This window comes from Urocitellus parryii, chromosome 4, assembly GCF_045843805.1.
Source record: "Urocitellus parryii isolate mUroPar1 chromosome 4, mUroPar1.hap1, whole genome shotgun sequence".
NCBI classification, from domain to species: Eukaryota; Metazoa; Chordata; class Mammalia; order Rodentia; family Sciuridae; genus Urocitellus; species Urocitellus parryii.
This window is the reverse complement of record NC_135534.1, coordinates 113,229,700-113,250,367: the sequence shown is the minus strand read 5'-3', so window position 1 is coordinate 113,250,367 and position 20,668 is coordinate 113,229,700. Positions and strand designations below refer to the sequence as shown.

The window sequence follows — 20,668 nt, the reverse complement described above, 5'->3', positions numbered from 1 at the left end:
TCCCGGGAACGTAAAGGTGAGGGGAAAGTGAGTGTAGACATTGTAAACATCTCGGTGACTTTTTGAGGCAGATCATCCTCAGCTGTGCTACACCAAAGAAAAGTTTCTTTTATGCTCGCCTGAGGTGGCTTTCTGGTACAGTGAGCAAACAGGTGACGGGGAGAAGGACGGACGCAAAGGACGCCATCCCCCCTCGGCGTATTGGTATGGCCCATCCCCCGCCGCTGATCTGGCAGGCTGCGCGCGCACCCCGCGGCGGGGCGCGGGCCGGCGGGGAGCTGTGGCCTCCGCTGCCCGCCTCCGTCGGCAACCGGGTTGCCTCCTCCCGCTCCTCGCGTGCTCCTCGCCGGCCCAGCGCCCGTCAGCTTGCGCGTCCGCGCTGGTGGGGAGGAGCGCGCAGCGGGGGCGCGCTGTGGTGACTCCGCCCCCCAGCTCCCCTCCCCTGAGTCCCGGAGCCCGGCTAGCGCGGCTCGGTGTGAGGAGACTGGGGACCCCACGCCCGCGTGCCCGCCCCAGTGCCCCCGCCCCAGCGTGCGAGGTGCCGCGCCCTCCTGCTGCCCTGCCTGGTGCATGGAGGGGCCTGTTCGGATCGCAGCCGCCAACGCCGCCAGCGCTCTGGGGGATGACCTGGGGGTGGCTTTCGGAGCCGGCTGCCGCGCAAGAGGTCTGGGGGCTTAGCCAGCCCAGCCAAGAGGTGCGGGGGCGGGGGTCCCGTGGCTGGGTCGGAGAATGGGGTGAACTGGGGAGACCGGGCTTGGGGGCCACGCCGCTTGGGAGCGGGATGTCTTGGGGAAAGTCAGGCCAGCGTGCCCTGGAGGGCGTGGGGGTTCTGGACTGCTTATGTGGTTGGATAGGGCAGCTGACGGGTGCCCAGCGGGGAGCTCCGAGGTTCCCCATCCTCAGACAGTCCGAGCCACATCGTGGGAGGAGGCGGGGTGAGGTGTCAGTGACTTGATGAAATCTGTCTTTGACGATGATCCGCTGGGGCAGGTGGGATGCAGTGTAGCTGCTAGCGAGGGGCGCCAGCGCATTTTCCCAAGGGAGCGGGGTCCATCGTCTCTCTCCATCCCTGCAGAGTGCCGGCGAGAGACAGTGATTTATGTGTAGGGAGAAGCAAGAGAAATTTCCTGCACAATGTATCTTTCTCTGCCTTCACAGACTCAGTGACTTCCCAGCCCCAGGGAGTGTATTTTTCCTTCTTCTCTGTAAAGCATTCTGTGGATTGCATTATCATTTGCTAAATACATTACAGCTCGCTATTTATTTCAGTCTGCAGCTTCCAGACCTTTGTTGCCTTTTCTCCACATCTAGGAATTCCAGTAATAAATCACCAAGGGGGATAGATAGACTCTTTTGCCCTTCCCTTCATTGTTCTCCCTAACCCCACCAAATCAGGTGGAAGACTGTCCGAAAGGAGCCACAGAATGCGCCTGCCTTCCCCTGGTGGGGACGACAGAGGGTGGCAGGTGCTTTAAGGGCAGGCTGCTCTTCAGTTGGGATCTAGAGTTTAGGGAGCCTCATTAACAGAATGTCAGCCTTTGTGTCCTAAATCAGACACCTTGAAAAACAGGAGGTTGAACTAAAAGGCAATATGAGATTTATTCTCAGGCCATTGCCAGGAAAGATGAAAGAGGACAAGTTAGTTAATTCTGATTCCATGCCTCACTGATACCATAACTCTCAGATTCCCAATTGACATTTGGCATACTTAATGGACAGTGTCTGCAAGAAGAAGGTGGAGTGGGGACTGGAAAACATAATATTTTTTTCTCCCTTAGTGTAATTCTAGTCATTCTGTTACATTTTATAGCTCTTTTTCTTCTAGTAGTCTATTTTTAGCTGAAAATGGATGGGGGCAGTTTAGCTTTTAGGATAAAATGAAAGAAAACCTTCAGAAAATTTCTGAAAATTTTAAATTAGTGCTCAACTAGAAAGAATTCTTAGGAACCTAAAGAGGCACCAAATACTGTAGTCTCTGTTATGCACATGTTGAAATAAACTGCCACATACTTTAAGTTATATGAGAAGGATGGAGAAAACCTGTTTCATTTTGTAAAGACATGCTCTGGATAAGTGTTCTGCAGTGTGTGGAGCAGAAACATTTATATTTCTATAAAACACACATACACAAATGTATATTGTTTAACTTTCATGGAAAAACTCGGATATAGTATTTGGGAAATCTGTCTTTGTTTGAATAGTTTAGTCAACCAAGAAAATCACTACTAGAGGTAGTGTGCTATTGTTTGTATAGTAACTCACTTGGGATGCTTTGATTGATTGCTACGGCTCTCATCAACCTACTCTTCTGTGCAAAGTACTTAAACAGCTTTGACTCTCAAACAGAAAGTAGAAAGAACCCTTAGGACTTGGAGCATTATGATCTAGCTTGTGTGGGTTACCCTCAAATTATGTCTTCTACTTTGCCTTCTTTGCAGGTGGTTTGACTTTAGGACAGGCCTGCCCCCAACCCCCTCATGAAGGTATATATGGACTTGGGCGTTTTGTAGGAATAGAAACTCTATTATAGGACTTTGCTCTAAAGAGGTCAGGTAAAATTTAATAAGTAGCTCATGTTTTCCTCTTATTTTTCTGCTTTGCTTGGATACTTTCATGGCTTTCTAGACTATTTCATATATGGTTTTGTCAAAATGTAAATTGAGATGAAATTTTTCTTCTCTAGAGATGTTTCTTTTGTGAACATAAAGACTGAAATTTGATGATTGCTTCTAAATAAAATGCTGAGGAAATGATTTCAGCAATTAAACTATCTTAGTAAAATCATGAAGGGAATAGAGAATAAAAAATAATGAATGCGAAAATTTGTTGTTTGAAGGCATAATTACGTTAACTAACCCTCTATGATAGCATTGATACTATGCAGAAGTATGGATAAGACAACACATTAGAAGTGTAGGTGAATTGTCTACCAAGTAAGCTTTCTTTAGACAAATGATCTTACTACTTAATACAAACTAATTAGGTGAGAAATAGAATTTGGAGACTGCTTGATAAATGAATTACTTTGAAGGACTTGCTTTACAGTGTTTTATGGATTGGTGCTTTTTTCAGGAAATCTTATGAACTGGATTGAATTAGAAAATGTTTTATAGTTTTTACTTAAGATTTTATATTGTATGTAAACATTCTCTGTGATAAGTTTTTGTTGTGTATTTGGCTCAAGTTCACTGATTCAAGAGTATGATGGGTGAGGAAGGCTTACCTGATTGTTCCCTGTTAAAATCAAGAGATGGTATATGAAATATACTTAATGTCACTTTAAAAATATTATATTACAATGAAATGAAAAACTGGTTTGTTGGTTTTTCTTTCTTTTTTTTTTTAATCCCTCAAGTTTTTTTCTCATTGTTTGTGCTCCTTCCCTCCATTGTCAGGCTTAAAACATACAGTATCATTGTCATCTGTCCCCTGAATAATGGTCCTGAGGTGATATTATTAATGTGGCTTTTTAAAATCAAACTAATTATACTTGCCTAAAAGAGCCACATGTGTGTGATTCTAGCTGCCTGGTGCCTTTTGAGAGCCCTGGAGACAAGCTAGTGAATAGAGCTGAAAATTCATTCTGTATTTGATTAAATGGAACAGACTCGCTGCTCCTTACCCCAGCAGGGGCTATGAGATCTCTTGATCCCCGAAGCGGCTCCAAGACCCTGGGAATTCCATTAGCGAGCACCTGAGGAATTTCTGCCCTGCAGTGCCTTTTTTGAATGTGTGTATGTGTGTGTGTAGAGAGGGAGTAGAGCTGAGTGGCGATGGGGGGGTGGGTGGGTGGGGCGGAGAGAAGGCTGCATTGGAAGGCTCCATATGTTAGCAGATCTGAAATCAAGGCATGACTTAATAGCTTATCTTGTAAGGGAAAAGCCCAAACCCAAGGCAGATTGCTATTGGGAACTTTATTCCAAGCAGGACTGTGGTGATGTGTTTTGAGCACTGAAGTGACTCCCCAGTATAAGTACAGGAAGGCACTTTCCCTCTGCAGCACAAGCATATACACGTTGTAGACTTGGTAAGTTTTCTTTGAATGATCTTTTGATAAATATGTAAAATTGTGTTATAGTTTGTTCTGATGTCTTGTGTAATAACTCTTCAAGAGCAAAGTCAGACTTTCACAGAGATGAAGTGCTTGTTTGAATAGGCATCTTTTGGTTTATACTTTTGTTTTGATATGATCTTATTGTTTTTGTTATATTGTTGCTAGATAATTGAAATTAGAGTGCATCTCTGTTGCTTTTGAAGAATTCTGTAGGATTTCTAGTGTTTTTGAAGCGTTTCTCTGCAGTCTTGCTAACATGTTCCCCCCAGTAAGTAAAAATATATCTACCAAAAACATTCTTAAAATCTTTGGAACAAAAACAAAAAATCTTTGGAACAAAATTTTCAAGAAATATTAATGTGTCTTCCTTTCCCTTCCCCTGTTCCCCTTCCATAAATAATTTTTGGAAGCAAATATTTTTTCAGAGTATTAGTCCCGTTTATGTCTTGTATACTTTAAAGGGAGTACCAGTTCTGATTTGTGGGTGGCATAGTTAATTGATTTTCTTCTTCTGAGAATGTGAATTCCAGTGCTAATAGTTTTCAACTAATCCAGAGTTCAGTAGCCTGTTTGATGGTTAATTTGATATATTTTGTTACTGACCGGAATCGTGTTGTATGGAGTGCACAATTCTTTTCATGCTATTCGCATATAGTCCTATGCCTAATTCTCCTCACAAAACAGTGTGTTTAGAAAATAAAGAAGCCTTTTTGAGAATATGTTAAATTTTTTTCCACCTTAATCCTGGGCATGCCTCCTACTAGTAGGGCCAAATTGAAAGGAGTCTCCGATAAATTGGAGTAAACACTAAGTGCCTGTCCTGGTTCATAGTTTAGTTGCTTTGCTAAGTGATAAATATTGATGGCCAGAGATGATTTAAAAAAAACTACCCTATAGAATATTTGGTTCTGCTGTGTATCAGTTGGAATGTGAGTAGGAACTTCAGTTCTTGGGAGCTAGTGATGTATTCTATTATTGAACTTTTTAGGTTACATATTCTGTTCATGTTTTCTTGCTTAGAACTGTGTGGTTGATTTTATTTTTGTATTAACCTAATAAACAGAATTTAAAAGTTGACATAAAGCTTGTTTTTTAGCTATTTTTGTTACAGAGTGGCTTACCTCTTCTTATTTATGTGAACTTGGGCAATGATCTTGACCTGGCCTTGGAATCTTAAAGTGTAAAATGGGGATAAAATCAGTAGTCTCTCTTACCACTGTGGTGGGGATAAATGAGATAATGAAAGTAAAGCGTTTGTCAGATAGTAAAACCTCTATAAATGTTAGCTGCTGTTGTTTTTATTAACTCCTCCTGTGCCTATTCATGTGTTACTTTGATCCAGAAGTGATTTCTTTGAAGTACTAAATAATGAGGAATTCTTGGAAGTTAATAAGAGTACAGCACAAATAACTGCTGGAGTTTTAGTATGTCAGTTTTCTTAAATTTCCAGTTAAAACTTAGCACTTGGAAACAAGTTGATTTTTTTTTTTCCTGTTTGAGGTAAAATATTGTTGTATACACAAGTGTATAGCTAATACACACAGAGGGAACAGCCAAATGAATTGTTACATTTACACACACCTGTGATTTTGATTTGATCAAAATCAAAATGATTTTGATTTGATCAAGATAGTATTTGTCATATCAGGAGGCTCCCAGGTCCCCTTCCTCAGCCTTCCCTCCCCTTGCAGTAACAGTTATTCTGACTGGTCTCATCATAGATTCGTTTTGCATGGTCTTGAGTTAGATGAAAATGGACTCCTGCAGTGGGGGTGCTTCTTAGCCTGCTCTCCTGTACAACTCGTTATGTCTGCAAGATTTATCTGTGTTATTTTGTATAGTACTGATTCATGTTTTTTATGTTGTTGTAGAGGTCTTTTTTTTTGTTTTGAAGTTCATAGTAGTTAATTTTATGAGGGGAGGAAATACCATTTCTTCTCAAATAGTTAGAAAATCAGATTCTAGTGGCTATCTTAGAAAAATCACAATGACCTCTTTTTTTATACATAACACTGAATTGAAGGTAATAGGTTTGCCTTAAATCAATTGCTCTGACAATTTTGCTGTTGTTGTTTTTAGGAGAGAAAAGAGGGAGCCTTAAAATAGGGGAAAAGGATGAGTATGAAATGCCATAATCAATACATAGAATTGGGCAAAAGTAATTATCAGGCCAACATTAGTGTAAATGTTCTTTGAGTTCAAAATAAAACAACATACTTAAAAAAAAAAGTTTGCCAAAAATGCAAGAAAATGGAGCTAGGATGTTATACTGCAGGAAGATTTTGAAGAATAGGACCACACACTTAATATCAGGGAGAAGAATTTGGCTACTAACCTTATTAACAGTTGCTGTCACACTATGTCTCGCACATGTAGAATTTGTTTGTGTTGTTGGAATTCCCTCAAATACTAAATAAAATTTATTTAGCAAGCAGTGAGACAAGAAAACAAAATGATATGGATGATTCAGAATTTTTTTTTCTTTTTTGAATTTTGGAGGGGACTGTGGCTGCTGTTAATCGCTCATATTTCTGTTATTGGAAATGTTGATTAGGGATTTTCTGGGTGTTCTGCTTGGACACTAGTCATTTTTTCCTCAGGAGACATTGTATTTAGCATTTGTAAATTTACTAAATTGTAACTATTTATATCTAGCTCCTTGATACAAGGTCATTTCTTCACACCCAGCCAGGTGCAGGGATGGGTTTCCTTGGACTCAGAGGGACGCGTGTGTCCTTTTCTCCTTGAATCAGATCACCAGTAGCCAGAAGGTCATTGAGGGTGGAGAGAGCTGAAACAGTGATTTCGAATCTTTTGTTCTGTGGGGCACTCATAGATGCAGGTTATGCTGCAAAAGAAAGAAGTACTGTTTAGCAAATAGAGTTGTCTCATGAGAGGACATAGTGTTTTGAAGGGCACAAGCTCTTTTTTCTTGGACGTGTTCTAGGATGTGTTCTAGTGGTATTTGCGAGAGGTGACATGCAAAGAATCTCTTTTGTAGGTGAGAGACTGAAACAAATGATTTTTTTTTTTTTTTTAGTTTTAGGTGGACACAATATCTTTATTTTATTTTATGTGGTGCTGAGGATCAACTGAGCCACAGACCCAGCCCCTGGACCAAATGATCTTTCAGGGACTTTGTAAAAGTACTAAGGTTCCATGAAATAGGCTCTTATGGTGTGGCTAGAGTAGATTCCCACCACCTATGTGGAGGGAAAAATGTGTTCAAGTTCCAAACATCCATTGATAAATACATTTTTCCAAATCAATCCCAGTTTAAAGTTGAAGACTGCCTCCTCTTGCTGATTCTTTTTACTTTAAGTTTAATCCTTGGTTTGTTACTAACACTTAAATGTCAGATAGTCTGTCTTTGTTTCCTAAAGAGAAAATAGGGACTTTTCTAATATACTAAGTATATCAATATGGGAAATGATAACATTTTACAAGTGTAGTATTTGCTGCCTTTTTGATTAGGTATACATCTGAGAACTTACCCAGATGTGTCCAGTTATTTGTCCCAGTTATTCATTCATCCCTGTGACAGACGTAAAATTTACCTAAAGCCCTTCTTGTCTCTTCTTCACTCCAATTTTTCTAAACTTTAATTTCAAGAGAGAGAAGTAACTTATATGGGAGACGAAGGTGAACATCAGTGATTTACCCAAGCAACCAAACTACTCGTGATCTTTTGGGGATCCATGTATATTTAATCTGTGTACATATCTATAAATAGATCTATAAATAGAGTATTTTATGTTAATAATAGGCATTTAGAATGTTGAAGGTCAATAGAATCATGAACAGGACATTTATTGTTTTATATTTATGTATGCACAGAAATACCCTCCCTACCCTCCCTGCCCTCCCTATAATTTATAAGCAGGTCTTTATTATCTTTTCTCTGTTTCCATTACTGTATCTCTTCACTCTCCTTTTCAAAAATTGGTAGACGGACAAGAGAAGATTCAGAATGTGAGATGCAAAAAAATGCCATTGTGGCCCTTGCTTACACTGCTATTAACTAATCTCCCTGTCTTCACTCTTGGTTCTCCCTCACCAAATTATCCATCTTTCTACGATTTGCTAGGTAATTGTCTTCTGCAAACAAATCTGACCATGTGTGTGCTCTCCTTAAAAGTTCTTCAAAGTCTCTGAATTGCTCACTTCTTAAAGCCCAGACCTTCAAGGTGTACAGGGATAGTTATCTACCTGGTGCTTCTGCTATCCCAAGCTACTTTGCTTTCCTTGGCTGTACCATGCTTTGGTGTTTATCTCTTGCAGGCTGGGAACATGACTCTCATGGCAGTGATATGATGCCATAATTGTGTACATGTTCATCAAACTCTTATTCTTCCAGAACAATGTGTTTGTCCCTCATGATCACCCCACTCACCCTTTCCTTGCACTTTGCCTACCAATTGCCTAACACTCTACTATCCTGAATGGCATTGGTGTGTATTTTAATTTCTTGGGGGAATGTTAAAGTGCAAATTTTGATTTGGTAGGTCTGGGATGGAGCCCAGATTCCCTCTTTTTGCCAAATTTCTAAATGGTATTGATGAGCTAGCTGGGTGGAGCCCACAGAATAGCAAGATGCTAAGCTGTCATCTCTAGATCCATAATTGATTTCAACACCCAATTTTGCTCTTAAAAATTCAATGAAACCGGTGACTCTCAGTGTCAAGTTCGGGAGTGATACAACAGCTTGAGATAATGAAGTTAAAGAACTCTATAGAAAGCAACAATAAATAGTTAAATGTGAATATACTAGGACATCAATTTTCACTTATTACTGGAATGCTTGCCAAACATGTTGAATATGTTGATGATTTAGTGTACTTATAATGTATATTTTTGTTCTGTGCAATATTGTTTGTTGCCTAGAGAACGGATTGTCATGTTTTATCTGTTTGCATTTTAAATACTCTCTTACAGGAATCTTCCTGGGTGTATGTAGGTACTAAAAAGTACAGCTACTTCTGTCTTTTGCCAGGGAGATTTCGGATGGTTACTGATCAGAAAAAAAAAGTAGTTAGTATTTTCTATTTTATTATAATTTGGTATCTGTGCAGTGAATAGTTGTACATATTGCATATTTGGAGGTAAAACTGGCAAAGGGAACAAATGCTTAATGGATAAAATACTACTTTTATCAGGCTATGAAATTATGATAGTGACATAAGAACTTGGCAGCCTTTTATATTCCAATAAAAAGAAAAATAGCATCAGAAGCTGAGGATAAGACATTTTTCATGCCCATTTATTTTGGCTTCTTTCCTTGGTGTTGGCCTCAGGGCGTGTGTATAACTAAATAACAACAGAGTGAGTAACAGGCAGTAAGAATTAGGGAGTGAACTTCGTTTTAGTCTAAATGGACTTACTGTGTATTACTCACCTCCATTTCAGTAATTCAGACTTCTTCTCATCATGCTGACTTTGAGAGCAGAAGGATGAGAATGAGACTCCTCCCTTATAAAGCCGGAGTAAGCCTTATTACTTGGCTTGGTATTACATAGCTTACAACAAACTGAAAATATTTGGCTTATAAAATGATTATGTGAAGGTGAAGATCTGAATGTGGTTATGTGATTTTTAGAAGTCATCACAGTTTGGTGACAACTCCTAAACCAGGATTTCAAATTGATGTCCTAGCATCTGAGCAATAGTTCCATTAGATCTTTGGGTAAGTAAATCTTGAAAATATATTTTCATAGTTCTTAATAGAATATGAAACTCCTGAGTTGAATTACATTGAAATCCTCCTTTGGTGTTGTTCCTGTGTGCTTTGCCTCAAGGTGCATCCTAATGTGTGATAACCTTTTTTTTTTTTTAACCCAGAGGTGCTTAACCACTAAGCCACATCTCCTACCCAGCACCACCCCTTGCTCCTCCCGCCCCCCCCCTTTTTTTTGAGACAAGGTCTTGCTAAGTTGCTGAGGCTGGCTTCGAATTTGCTATTCCCCTGACTAAGCCTCCTGAGTTGTTGGGATTATTGTGAACACTTTTTTATTGTTTCTTCATTAAATCTCGGATGCTTATCCAGAGTGAAATGGTGAATTGTGTTCTGCCTTCAGTAGAATTATAGTTTGGTTCTGCTGAGTAGGTTTGGATGGGTTCAAGTATTTTTTAAAAATATTTATTTTTTAGTTTTAGGTGGATACAATGTTTTTATTATATGTGGTGCTGAGGATCCAATCCAGTGCCTAGGCAAGCACTCTGCCACTTGAGCCACAACCCCAGCCTGGGTTCAGGTATTTTTAAAACCCAATTCTGAATACCTCTACTTAACATATTTTCAAATCATATTGTAATCTGATTAAAATTGTTTTGATCTCTAAATCAATGTAATTTGATTTCTATTTTTTGAAAATTAGGCCTCCTCCTTTTTAAAAAGCCAAGTCCCTTTTGAGGTTACAACAAAAATAAACTGATCAGATTTCTCCCCCAAATCCCAATTTTAAGCTCTAGTCACCATGTTTTAAATTATTTTGTAGTTTAGATGGATTTCTCTCTTAAAAGAAATTGCAATAGTCATTTTGACTGTAGACCTATATTAGTCTTTAATATAATTTTCATCTTACATTTGAACTAGTTTTTTTTTTTTTTTTTTAAATTCCCTGGCTAACTAAGGCCAATTTTGAGTCATTGTAAGACTGGTTGTTAACTATGGTCTCCTATTAGGCTAGCAAACACAATTGTCATGATTTGTTACTTCTTTTGTGTTTAAGGATGCATTTTAAAAGAACTATTGTCATAGTGGTTAGGTCTTAGAATAATTTCACATTAGTTACTATGACAGCAGCCCGCAGTGGGGATTTTAATCATACTGTACAGCTTGTGCAGAGATTTGATATCAGTGTTTTGCGGCATAAGATAAATTTTAGCTCAGGGATTTGACTTTGTGCCTATTACTAATGTTAATAGGAATTTTGTAGTTAATTCCCAAAGTGGGTTTCTGAATGTGAACTTTGGGAAGTTCAGGATAATGCATATTACGTCACTCCCTTGAAATGATGGTAAAAATTGTTTTAAAGAAACAGCCAGTCAATGTGTTACTTCTTAGAGACTTCTCTTTCCAGGTAAGTAGATTATTAGGGAAACGAAAAGGAAGTAGTTAGCCTTTTAAAGCAGAAACTATAGCACTTGGTCAGATTCATGTGTCTTAGCTAGCTTTGCATACACACAAGATATTTAATTAATTGGGATTATAAATGTCAGTTGGCCACAGAATCAAATCACTAGGTACTGCATATCAAACACTATAGTCCTTCAACAACCCAGAATGAGAAACTGAATTTTGACTGTTTCACTTTTACAAATACGAATTTTTTTCTCTTCATTTTGAAATTTGAGTTTTCTGGGGAGAAAGATCCTTTGATGATAAGTGGTAAACAGAGTCCCCATTTGCTTGTAAAGTTCCTTCTAATTCACTGAGAAATACTAGCGTCTTTTGTGTCTGAGTCACCTAGAATGAATGTATATTGCATGTGTACTCTGGGAGTTTAACAGTAAATAATTTGGTGACAAAGGAGTGAAGTATGGCTTTTGCAGAGCAAGGCCCTTGTGTGTTGGGTGCCCTGCAGACTTATAATAATGGTGCCTCCAGGGGACTGGGAAAGAAAAGTCCTGACTTTCTCTGAGCACTGCAGGCAGGGGCAGGGTAGGAGAGGTGGAAGGACACCCCATCCTCAGTCCCTCTGTTTAGCAATTACAAACCCTTGTGGTTCTTTTAATTCTGACACAGAATTTTCCTTTTCCTTGTGTTTCTGATGATGATCATTTTTTTTTTAACTTTTTTTGAGTCCTTTGTACTTTTAAGAGTATTTTGCAGCTTTTTTCTTCCTTTTTTTCTTCTTGCAAGAAGTATTTGAGACAGTAAAATTTTTGTGAAAATAGAAAACATGAATAAATGAGCATTGGTATCAAAAGTAAGTTTTAAACTAGTTCAAAGTCAGGTGTCCTTTAAAATCTCTCTTGAATAGTTAGAAAAGGGTGTTAGTTTCAACTTTAGTCTTTTAAAGCTTATTTTAGGTTATAGTTGCACAATTTATAGTGCTTAGTAATAGATGAAAATTGTTAAATTCTAAGAATTTTTTTCTATGGTAATTCTAAACTGCAAACTCTACATTTTAGATTCTACTGACCTAATGGGAAATATTGAAGTGCATTTTGCCTAAGATAAACTGATTCCTGAGTATCTTGTATTTTTATACTCTCCTCTAAAGAAGTCACTTCATATTTTCCACTAGCTACTGGGTTTCTTGCTTTCTATAACCCTTTCTTTAGAATAGTCAGAATACTCACATGCTTAGAAAATTGTTTAACATTATATCCCAGCTGAAGATGAAATTTGAAAACCCTTTCCAATTATATTAAAGAAAGGAATTAGTAAAGGGGACGTTTTTAGAAATAAAACTTATGTTTGTGTTGGACTGTGAAATGAATGTAAGATCTAAAGTTATTTAACTGATTTTAACAGTGGCTTTAGGGTACTCCTGTATCCAAAATGTTACTGATGATATTGAGTCAAAATTTGTTTTTTTATTTCTTGAATACATTAGGATGAATTCAAGTTTTGCATTTTTAAGTGACTCAGTATTGCTTTTGCCAATTGGTAGTGATTTCTGTTTTGTTTTCTAGCACTGTGATGTTAAGACATATGTTAATGCTAAAGAATTTAACCATAGTTCTTTGTATTATTTTGGTATAGATAAAACGATTATTAACTGTTTTATGGAAGAGTTTAAAAATGATTTTGATGATCAGATCCAGAAAGAAGGAAAAAGTAGCTCTTCTTAGAGCCAGAGTTTGCCCCTCCTCCCTGGTTGGAGGGAACTGAATTGTAATCTCAGCAGAGTGCAGCTCCCTGTGAGAGGTGTGAGGCTGTTTATTTTCACTCCAGAGATGTGTATACTACAGAAGGAAAACTCTGGCCTGGCTTAACCTAAGCAAGTCATTACTTATCTACGATCTGGCAAGCAATTTGATTAAGGTTGACAGAGCTCATATAATATCAGGACCAGACCCTGTTAGTGATTGATGAGGCATGTCTGTAAGGGCTTCCCCCCCCCCCAATTTGAAAAGAGAAAAACTGAACAAGAATGAATATTTGTTCACCTACCTCATTGCCAAGTATAAACCAAACCTAACGTAGTTTTATCTATAGCAAGTAATGTGCTTTAATTTATAGGCTGTTTCTTAGGTTATAATTCAAAGGCTTAAAAATAATATTATATTTATGTCTGTTGGTTAACTTGGCTTTTACACATTTTCTTCTTTTTTTTTTGGTGCTGACAGTTGAATTCATAGCATCACTGATGCTAGCTAGGCAATTGCTCTACCACTGAGCCACACCCTTACCCCTTACCTTGACTTTTAACTGATCAAATAGTTGAAATCTTAACAATATAATGGAATTATTAACCTATAAGAGATTTTCCCTCTTCATTTTCTAATGAAATTGAATTATTTGGGAGTCTTAACTTTAACTTAAGGCATTTTCAACCCCTTGCTTTCTCACTATAAGAAAGTAACTTGAACCATCGTAATAGCATATCTGGGTCATTAAGTGCTGCTGCTGACCTCTTTGCTAGACTATTTGCTCCTTATCTCATTCTCATTACTAACAGATTGACATAGTGAGTGACTGGAATGTGCCAAAACTTTAAATCACTAGTCTCCCTATAGTGTTGAGTCCAACCAAAGACCATTTCTTCTTATTATTTGTATGCTTCTTAGTAGAAATGGGTACAGGCTTGGAAGACATCCCTACCCTTATTTATTTATTTATTTATGGCAGCAGGGATTTAACCCAGGGGCTTTCAACTATTGAGCCACAACCCCAGTCCTTTTTTTTTTAATATTTATTTTTTAGGTGTAGATGGACACAACACAATGCCTTTATTTTTATGTGATGCTGAGGATTGAACCTGGGACCCGCCCGCCTGTGCTAGGCGAGCGCTCTACTGCTGAGCCACTATCCAGCCCTCCCCCAGCCCTTTTTATCTTTTATTTTGAGATAGGGTCTTGCTGAGTTGCTTAGGGCCTTGCTAAGTTTCTGAGGCTGGCTTTGAATTTGTGAACCTCCCAAGTCACTGGGATTATAGGCATACACCACCAGGCCTGGCTACCACCCTTACTTTGGGTAAATTTAGCATGGGGGATTTCTAGATTAATGCAATGCTTGAATTGAAACATGAATTAGTTTTATATAAATAAAGCTTTAGCTTTATTTATATAAAAAGACATAATGCCTTGGCCTAGTGATTGGCACTTGTCACTATAATCCAGTTGTTGATGTTGTTGTGTTTGAGGACGGTGGTTATTGACAAAGTGTTGTTACTGTGGTACAGTTTAGTCAAAGAGTGTCAGAACAAAATAAAATAGTATGGGATAAAATTTGGGTTGCTTTTAATGTGGGAATAGACTAGAATTGGTTATATTTTTGTTCTTGGGTTTGTTAAAACTTGGCTTCTAGAAATGTGAGCAGTTAGGAAGTGTTGTACTATCTAATGGTTAAATTTTGGTTAAACTTCTGGACCCCCAGACAACTGAACACTATCTTGATTTTCTTGCTCCAAATTTTCAGTTTTGTTACCCTTTCTTCCCCTTTTTCACATCCCCAAACACAACATAAACATACTTCAACAATAGTAAAAACGTAAAATTAGAAGAGAGATATGTCATATCTATCTTTAGAACATGACATGTTCTTAAAAGCAAGGGATACTTTTTGTTGAATTATTTTGCAAACTTTTCTATTAATGCAGTTTCCCTGCTTATCTGCCAGTGATGCTTTCTAAGACTCTCAATGGATGACTGAAACTGGATAATACTGAATCCCTATATGTGTTGTATCAGAGTTATATATGATGCACATATATACCTATGATGCAGTTTGACTTATAAATTAGGCACTACAAGAGATTAACAAGAACAATTATTGCATAGAAAAAAATTTGACAATATACAATAAAAGTTATGAGAATGTGATCTTAGCTCTCAGTATGTCTTATTGTACTATACCCATGCATGACTTTTTTTCTTTCCTTATTAGGTTGATAACTTTTACTTTTTCATTAAGGGAAGCAGTTTGATTGGAAACAGATATGTTTGTATATTTGAATAGTCAGCATCACTACCCTTATGTTTTGGGGCCATTATTAAATGAAATAAGGGCTACTTTAACACAAGCATTTTGTGCTCCCATAGTTTATCTGATAACTGAGAAAGTCAAGTGATTAAGTGTTGGGTATTTATAGAGCATCCATATGCTGGGTAAAGGGATGGTTTACATTCTGGGCAGGATTGGGTGGGACTGAATAAATACATCCCATTTCTCAGAATGGTCTGCAATTTAAGGCTTACAAATTATTTCTGCAGATAAGGACAAAGTACAATTACAATTACAAAGTACAAGTATTGTCAGCTATGGGAAATCCCAGTGCTTTCTAGAATTTTTATATGTATATATATATTTTTTTTTATATTTATTTTTTAGTTCTCTGCGGACACAACATCTTTGTTGGTATGTGGTGCTGAGGATCGAACCCGGGTCGCACGCATACCAGGCGAGCGCGCTACCGCTTGAGCCACATCCCCAGCCCTATATGTATATTTAAATACTGAGCATGATAGTTATTTCAGATTTCTCACTTTTCTTTTGGGCTTATGTATGGTCAGAGGAGATTCTAAGCACTTCACTGAGATGGATAGCATTAAAGACCACCAATAAAGTGCCACTCCCAGGTTGTTTTAAAAAAAGAGAAAAAGAAGTAGAAGGATAGGATTGGATGCAAGTATTTGATTGGTGATAGACCGGTTATACAACTGTTTATCACACCCTAGATCTGACCCTCTCTCCCCCGTTTTGTTTCTAGTTGGCCAGGATAAGTAGACTTATTCTCCAGTGACTCTTGAAGATTTAAGATTTAGTAGTAGAGGAGTATCCAAGAAACTGGAGCCAGAGGTTGTGGAATTAGAACATGATGAGTGGTGGGCACAGTTCCCACTTTTCAGTCAGTCATTGTCTCTTTATCTTGTACTTCTCTCTTCAGTAGTATTAGTAATAATTCTTCAAGAAGGAGATGCTTATCATAAGAATTTTTTTAGGTAAGTCTTGAGAAACCTATTCTTTTCTTTTTCTCTACAGATTGGCCTGATTTTTGAATTTTTATCATTGATATCCAGGTTTGCAGAGAAGCACAGTAATTTTTGTAGTGGAATCAAACACATGTGCAGAAAAAAACATTGTACCAAAATACAAGAAATGCACAGACTTTTAAGATATTCCCTCTGGGGCCTATAAAATAAAGGATAGCACTAAGTTGTATTGCATTTTTAGTTTTCTTAGGGTGGTAGCCTTGTGGCTATGGAGTTGGCATTCACTAGTTTCTTTTAACTTTTTTTGACTTTGTGGACTGTGAACTTTCTGTGTGTTTAATTAGTTATAGTGCCATTTTAGTTAACATTATCGTGAGATGACAATGTATTTTGCTAAAAGGAGGCCAGCCTTCAAACTTGAAATGTTGGATTTTTTTCAAAAGAAAAAATTCTTATAAAAACTTAATGTTGATTAAATAATGTTATTAATCTCATCTGACTATGTTCAATATAAACTAGATGGAAACATCAAACTAAAACAAATTTTAAAAGTAAACACTGACAAAACTACAAAATCAATATAACTCAAAAATTTAAAATAATTGCTTTTTAATTTTAGATTGCCACCATTTATCTTAATAGTTTGAAAGATATTTTTGATTGCTTTACATTTCGTTTGTCTGTTTGATTTGATTTGTTTGATTTCTTTCAAAAGCAAGATTACCATTGTTCTTCCTTTTTTACCATCAATCCATTATTTTGTAGGCCACCACTTTAAAAGGGCACCCTAATATACATAATACCAAAAAAGCTTAAAAAAACTGTGAATGAAACATTTCATTATATACTAACCTTTAATTCTTGTTTGTTTAACCATTTAAATATGGGAGCTGGGTGATAGGCGTGTTCCTAATGATGGATGAGATATCTGCTGAGTCAGGTGCTTTTCGAGTTTGGCATGCTGTATTGCCATGAGCTAGAAGGTAATTCACTATTCCCACCTCTTTTTACCTTTTTCAGACTTTCTTTGAAAGTTCCAGTATTCTGTAACATCATCTGACCTTCACATGTCATTGGAGCTCCAAATACACAAATGCAAATTGGCCACTAACGTCTTGTGGTATGCCTTTGGCTGATCAGAATATTCCAGATCACATGACCACAGTAATTCATCAATAGTGCAGAAACACAGTGAATTTTATACTAACAAAAGTCCACCTTCAGATTTGAATAGAGAAAAAGAACTAAAACCTAGTATTATGAATCCTTGAGTGGCTGTGGATTCACACTGAAGTAAGTAGGCCTAAGAGCAGACACTTTTCAAGGTGTGTTTAATGGGGAAAGCTTATTCCTGGGGTCATCCAGGGTGCATGACTCCCTGTCGTTTATTAGCTATCAACTCCTAGGAAGGGTATTGGAGCTTTCTGCAGTTTGGCTATCTCATTTATAAAACGGCAATAGTACCTATGTTGCTGCTATTATTTTTTGTCATAATTAATCTCATAAGGAATAGTAAGATAAATATGTATGTATATATGTGTGTATATATAAATACGTATATGTATGTATACACACACACAGACACATATGTATAAAAATGTTAGTTTTCCTTAGGACTGTACTTTTTATTCACTACATTAAATGGATCCTTACCACTACTAGTACCACTAATTTATATCCAAAATTCAACTGGATCTTTGAAAACCTTTAGAAGATTAATAAAACTGTTTGTGGTGTGACCTGGTTAATTTGTCTAATACTTCCAAAGTGTTTTTTTTAACCTTTAAAAAATCTTGGTTTATTTAAATTTTCCAAGTTTCCCAAGGGATCCAGACATCAAGAAATATTTACATATATTCATTAGTTTCCGAAGTGTTTTTAAAATTCTTCCTTGAGAGGTATCTTCCTATTTATCTTCCATAGCAAAAACTAGCTTAATTATGCTATAGAATTTTGATTTAACCAATTTTGCTATTACATGATTTTGAACATATGAAAGTTCATATCATTTTGCAGGAAACAAATAAAATCCTGATATTTCAGTCTATATGCAGATCTCTGTCAGAAATATATGAAGACAATCTATTGTATTTGTTTTGGCTACAATCCTTAGGAACCTTTGGAGCCTGCCTCTAAGGTCATGATGAAAGTACACTATAATCATGTATGAAATCGTCACAATGAATCCCATTATTTTGTACAATTAATATGCACATATAATAATAATTTTAAAAAAATCACAACGAATCATGATCATTTGATGACTACTGAGAACAAAGTAATAGTGCCTCCTGTGTTGTTTATTGAATCTTTTTTCCCTTAGGCTTAAAGGGACCTTTTAATAACATGCATTATTTAATCTGTTTTCACTTTTACCTGTAGCTTTTTGGTAATACTGCATCGTACTCTTTTTTGGTCATCTTGACTTCAGTACCTATTTTAAATTATACATCATGTAGCTGTTGCCTATTGGTTTTTCAAAATGGCATAAAAATAAGTAATTAAAAATTAGCATTAAAAATAAGTACATAAGAAAATGTGGGTCTTCCATGGCAAAACAAGTAAACTCTATGATCAGGTTGTAAAACATCAATGTTGATTCTCTTAAAAGCTGTTTAATAGCATTAGACCATTTTTATCATTTCTGTGTTGACTTGCCAGAATGTTTTAAACATATCATATCCATAGTTTATTAAGTAACTTCATAATTCCCAGAAAACATTGTTGGGTTTCTTGCAGTGTATGTTTATTCATATATCAAAATTTATGAAGCACTAATTTAGTGTAAGATATTTCCCAGGTATTGGATGTACAGTGATGAACAAAATGAGCACAGTCTCTTCCTTAATGAAACAGAAATAGTGGTTAAAATCACACATTGTTTTAGAGCAGTTTGGGTTCACACAGTGGAGTGGAAGGTGCAGATGTTTCCCATACCTGCTACCTCCAAAGAAAATTACATTTATGTGATCTTGAAAATAATCTTGCCTGATTCATTTTTTACGGTATAGTGAGTCAGTGAAATAAAATTCTACACTTTTCCTTCATGACCCCCTGTTGGCTAGGGTTTTACATGTGGGAGATCAAATTAAAACAAAAATCAAGGCCATTACTGAAGAAGGCACTTAAAACTTGAATTGTTAGGGCAATGTGCAGAAAGAGCAAGGGGGTGATGGAGACTTTTTTGAATCAAATATAGTATTGGATCTGACAAACTTCCTGCCTTTCAAATACCAGCTTCCCTGCAAGGTCTAAAAATTTGGTCTATTTTGATGGGAAAGAGAATAATGCAGATAAGAGTTGGGACTCTGGTGCAAATGGGTCCTCTTGAGTGGCGGAGACATGTTGCTATTGAGGACACTGAAATTGCTGCTTTGGGGAGATTATAGTAGTTGATGACATTGAAGATGAAAAGCCATGGGATATCTTAAGCCTGTTTTATAATGAGATATGTAATATTGAGCTGCTGTAACATAATCCTACTGATTTAAGATAGTGAAAACGTAAGTCTTTTTAGATTAGTTGTTAACACTGATCTTCAAAATGGCATGGTTTTAGGAAGATTTTATGTGTATATAGAGTAAAATGAGTAACAGCCAACCAAAAGACACATAGTGATTGTTTCCTAAAGCTAAATTTATTCTGAAATGATTTCTTGCTTAGCTTTGGTCTCATGAAATATTGATAGTAGATGGCAGTTCTGAATTTGTAAAAAATTATAATATTCTTGCTTGGCAGAGTTTTGGTAATCTTACATAGTACTTACAGGTGGTTTTTTAAAAGTTAATTTTTTAAAAAAAATATTTTTTAGTTTTTGATGGACCTTTATTTTACTTATTTGTATGTGGTGCTAAGAATCGAACCCAGTGCCTCACACATGCTAGGCAAGCGCTCTATCACTGAGCCCCAGCCCCAGCTCAAAGTTAATTTTTAAAAAAAATTTTTGGGTGATGCATGGAATTGAACTCAGGGCCTTGCTTCAGCTAGGAAAGTATGCTGTAATGATCTACACTGCCCCCATCAGCACCCAGGTGTTTTGTTTTATAATCTTTTGATTATTAACACCCCAAAGTTGTTCAGCCATTGTAGTAGTTTAAATTTAGTGAGTCATGAACATACAATTGTCTATATTAGGGTATGGCTTCTTTGCTCTCTCTCATGTATAAGATTTATGCCCAAGTATTTATGATACCTCAGTTTCTAGTGTGGTTCTTTCTCTGGCCACAGACTTAATTTTTAAATTTTTCTCCAGCAGAAAGGGGACTACCTCACTTCACTTTAAGGGCACATTATTGTTCCAAGTCCTGAGGTCAGGAGGACCAAAAGCCTCTCCATAAAAGTGCTTTTTAGATGTTTTATTAGTCCTGCTGCTGGTTATTTTAATTAGTAGTATGTTTTATTTGTACCCCAAGGCTGTTTAAACAAAGATTGTAATTCAGATAAACAAAATAATATCTGATGTTTTGGAACACCCACACCTGCCATCTGGGCCTTTCCTCTGAAGGTGCTTAC

At 37.1% G+C, this 20,668-nt stretch overlaps 1 protein-coding gene across 1 annotated transcript in view; it reads left to right on the top strand.

The window, feature by feature from the left end:
• Positions 1 to 504: 504 nt before the first annotated feature.
• The window catches only part of Cdon (cell adhesion associated, oncogene regulated), a 93,936-nt gene continuing 73,772 nt past the window's right edge, over positions 505 to 20,668 (top strand). The window contains exon 1 of the mRNA XM_026404622.2: positions 505 to 694. The gene's annotated coding sequence lies outside the window, so the exon portion shown is untranslated. The remainder of the gene's footprint in view (positions 695 to 20,668) is intronic.